At 34.5% G+C, this 4,613-nt stretch overlaps 1 pseudogene; it reads left to right on the top strand.

Annotated features, from left to right (window-relative positions):
- The first annotated feature begins 346 nt into the window (after positions 1-346).
- Positions 347-447, top strand: LOC143201821 (uncharacterized; annotated as a pseudogene).
- Positions 448-4,613: the final 4,166 nt, after the last annotated feature.

The raw sequence follows: 4,613 nt of genomic DNA on the forward strand, positions 1-4,613 counted from the left end.
GACGGCTCGTAAGAAACTCCTATTAGGGCGGATTTAAACGATACGGTATTTGTCGGGGGGAACCCCGCGGAAATTGTTCGATAAGCCGCGTTATACGAACGTCTTTCGCTCTCCAGGATCCTCGACGGTCATAATCGGGCACGGGAAACGGGCGCGAAAGAACCGAAACAGTAACAGATGACGGTACGGCGAGTTTAGCGCTTGTTTAAAATATACATCCGGTTTATCTTCCTACAAATTTCCCTAAAATGTACCGTGTATGACAGGCTTTATTTAGCTAAGCATCTACAGCAGAATAAATAATCATATTAAGGTGGACCTATTGAGAATGAAGTATCCAATATCAGAAAGTACTCACTTTTACAAAAATTGAAAACGGTACAGAGAAGATTAGCATAGCCCCTACGCAAGGATAACAAGCAAAATTGTGAAACGTTCAACATTTTTAAAATAACCACCAATTTCCTCGTCATATTGAAAAATTCTTCTTAGAAAGATATTCTAATCTTATAGGCCTTCTTAACATTAACATGGTGTCCCTTCTGGGTCGCCATGCATATCTCCTTCAACATGTAAATGCCATATCTGGAGAGCCAAATTTAATTACCTCCGATCAGAATATCCCCTGTCTCATGTCCGATATATAAATAAACCCAATAATTTACACGAACTCACCACACTAAACAGTAATGTTTCCCTTGTCTGTATGCCCAGTGACGTGAGAATCAAGGAACTTTGAACAGGATCCCGTCGGAGGCCGTCTTATTTTTAATAAAGTTATTCTATTGGAAGTTGGCTACAGTTTAACTGTCCGAGTTTCCTTGAAATCCAACGACGATTTATTGCTTGTTTAGTATCCGCTGTTTTCGTCCGTCGCCTCTGTTCATATTCTATAAAATTCTATCTGGATATGTCGTCTACGTTAATATTGTCTTCAAAATGTTTAAATAAATTGTACAATTTTTCATTGTAATTTGTTACGCTGGATGGTGTTTCCCTTTAACAATAGTATAAATAAAAAATCAAAACAATTTTAACTTGGATAAAATTTTATAATTAAATTTATTTTAATTTGCGAAATGTTAAAAATAGAGTCCCATCGCAATGTAATGGATATCACATTTATCTCATCTAATGAACATAAACATCCCATCCCATATAAAGTTCGCCTCCTGCTGTCTTCATATGTTCATATAACTAAAACCTAACAAGATGCAGAAACAACTAGAAGTTGTAAGTAAGGGACATCAGTAAGTCAGTACTCACGGAAATTAATTAATTTCCAGAAACATCATACTTGTAGCTATATTAACATATCATATACTCAATAGACTCCAGAATTATACAAATAGATGAATATTGCCCAATTTTTTGTTGAAGTTTGTTATGCTGGATGGTGTGTTTCCCTTCACCAACAGTAGAAATAAACATTCAAAATTAATTAAATTAGTTAAATTTCAGTTAATTGGAGAAACATTGAGAACTACTATCGTTATGCAGTGGATCACATTGATATCATCTAATGAACATAAACAACCCGTCTCATATCGGGTTCTTGCAGAACAAGATGCAAAACAATTTTAACTAGAGATTGTAAGAGGCATCAATCGGTCCGTGCTCAGCAAAATTTATTATCTCCCAGAAATATCTTTACTTATGGAGATATTAACGTAACAGGTCAATTAAAAAGTCCCCGGCCTACCATAGTAAAACACATTTTTTTAGCATTTTTTTATTCAACATAATTCCTTTCAAGGGTGATACACTGATTATAGTGACCCTCCAACTTTTCGATGCCATTTTTGTAGTGCAATTTGTTCTTTGCTTCAAAATAGGCCTCAGTTTCGGCGATCACCTCTTCATTTGACGAAAATTTCTTCCCAGCAAGCATTCTTTGGAGATTTGAGAACAGGAAATAGTCGCTGGGGGCCAGATCTGGAGAATACGGTGGATGAGGAAGCAATTTTAAGCCCAATTCATGGATTTTTGCCATCGTTTTCACTGACCTGTGTCACGGTGCATTGTTTTGGTGAAGCAGCACTTTCTTTTCCTTTAAATGCGGCTGTTTTTGGCGATTTAGTCCTTCAAATGATCTAATAACGCTATGTAATAGTAAATGTTAATAGTCCTTCCTTTTTTCAATTTAATCAATAAAAATTATTCCATGCGCATCCCAAAATACAAATGCCATAACCTTGCCAGCCGACTGTTGCGTTTACCCACGCTTTGGAGCGGGTTCATCGTGTGTCGTCCACTCGGAAGACTGTCGATTGAACTTCGGAGTGAAATGAGGGAGCCATGTTTTACCCATTGTCACATATGGACGCAAGAACTCGGGTTTATTACGCTTGATCATCTTCAAACACTACTCCGAATCATCAACTCGTCGTTGTTATTATTCAAAAGTGAGCTCACGCGACATCCACTTTGCACAGTACTTTCTCATACCCAAATATTCGTGAATAATATGATGTACATGTTCAGTTGGTATCTTTAGAGTGTCTGCTATTTCATTCAATTTCAATTTACTTTCTTTGTCTTTCTCATTTCACCACGTCTACACTTAGCATACCAAGCCTTGATTCTGTGTCTGAAAACTCGACATTAAGCCAGGTTCTACTTTAACTGTATTTTTTCCCTTCAAAAAGCAATTATCAACACGTGAAATTCCTTTTTATCCATTTTTTTCACAATAACAAATGTTGCTTCATCCAAAATGCTATACTTCACAAACTAATGATCAGACAGCTGTCAAATTTATACGCGCATCTTTTAAGGGTTAGGGCTAACTGAATAACATATTGATTTAATTCTAGTAGCGCCATCTATGTATCAGGAAGGGGACTTTCCAATTTGCATGTTGTTACATATTGAATTAATTCTTCAGTATTAAACAAAAATATTAATAAACTTATAATTAACAGAAATGCAAGCAGAAGTGCACTTCTTTTATATATTTAATCCATTCAATCTATGCTATGCTAATTTTAGAAATAGACAAGAAGTAAGAATCATCTATAATAACACTTTAGGCATCTTACGATAACATAATTGAGCCACCAGATGATATCAGATCCATTCCTATCAAATAACTAAACATCTCGCCGGTTATAGACTTAAATATCCCTGCTATATCATTTGGAAATAGTATCAAACGCCTTAGTATTCCATTGCGAAGGGTATTCCATTAGATATCAAATGGAAGTCGAAGGGGGCCTTTTAAAAATTAGCTGAGCTAAAAGTAAAACATTTACATCTTTCGTACATTTATTGCCTTCTTAGAAGAAGATTCAAAATCTCAATACGCAGTAAGATTTTAATTTATAATTAAATGCAAAAGCTAATACTTTTATATGATATATAACTGTATGAACAAGGTATTCACGATTCATGAACAAGATTCACGTACGGTCAAACAAAAAATCTGGGTTTTTTTCACTTACAAGGTGGACATCAATAATATACTGCAAAAGACTAAACCCCGGGAATAGTATTGTTAATATTAAAGTATCCAAATGTTTCATAGTGTATTGCTACATATTTTTCCTAGTCTCATGACGTATATAAGCGTATCCAAACACATGATAGCATATTGGCTAGTGGCCTTTTATTGCTTCTTACACATAATACCTTACATTGTCTTGGGCAAAAGCGTCTATGAATGTTTTTTTCATTTAAAAAATCCTCGGTTTTAATATTTTTAATTGAAACATTGAATGTCAAGATGCAAGACTTGTTTTAGATATTGACCTTTGTGGGACGAAAAGAAGCTAAAAAGAAGGAAAACCTCAACTTGCGGAAAAATAAACTATATGTGACAATATCACTTTATATACCATAATGACCATTTATCTGGAGAGTCATAACGGGGATAGCGACGTTTTTCATTAGTAAAGATCTAACCTACAAATAGCATGATGACAAATATGCTTAAAAATTATCACTACATCGCCAACTGAAAGTTTTTCTAAAAAAGTAGATTACCTCCAAAGTGAAGAAACATCAACAACAACAACAACACAAACCCTAACAAAGAAAGGCCCAGTTAACAGAAGGAGAAAAAGGTAATTTGACACCCAGTTTATGTGCCAGAATTAGTTCTTTCTAATATCTAACTCATTTCATAAAATAACTAAAATATACTTAAAAAGTTAACTTCTCAACAATAAATCAGTTTTATTTCCGAGGACTTAATGAACGGCTTAACATATTAAAAGTCTGTTTATTTGGCAGATTTAATTAATTCCTCCTAATTTCTGACTCATTACATACTACACCTAAAAAATACTGAAAAAGTTATTCACTTATCAACTATAAATCGATTTTATTTCCGAGGACTAAATGAACTTACGACCTACATCGGCCGTTACCTCACTAAGTGTTTTTAATATTTTCACTGAATTTTCCTTCTGAATGACCCTCGTAGAGAGGAAATTTTATATTTGCGTTGTAGAGTGGCACAATTTGCTTCTTCTTTATAAAACGAATATTATTTCAGGGATGGATCCGAGAAGAATATTAAATAATGTGCGCAATATTTTCTATATAATTTAAAGGTAGAAAATGTGACACCTGCTTGTTGGGCCCGTAATACTGTGTATTTGTTACTCAGC

The sequence above is a fragment of the Rhynchophorus ferrugineus genome, unplaced genomic scaffold, assembly GCF_030347505.1.
Source record: "Rhynchophorus ferrugineus isolate W39M unplaced genomic scaffold, kcgeb_rfMv2 rfM8, whole genome shotgun sequence".
Taxonomy (NCBI): Eukaryota; Metazoa; Arthropoda; class Insecta; order Coleoptera; family Curculionidae; genus Rhynchophorus; species Rhynchophorus ferrugineus.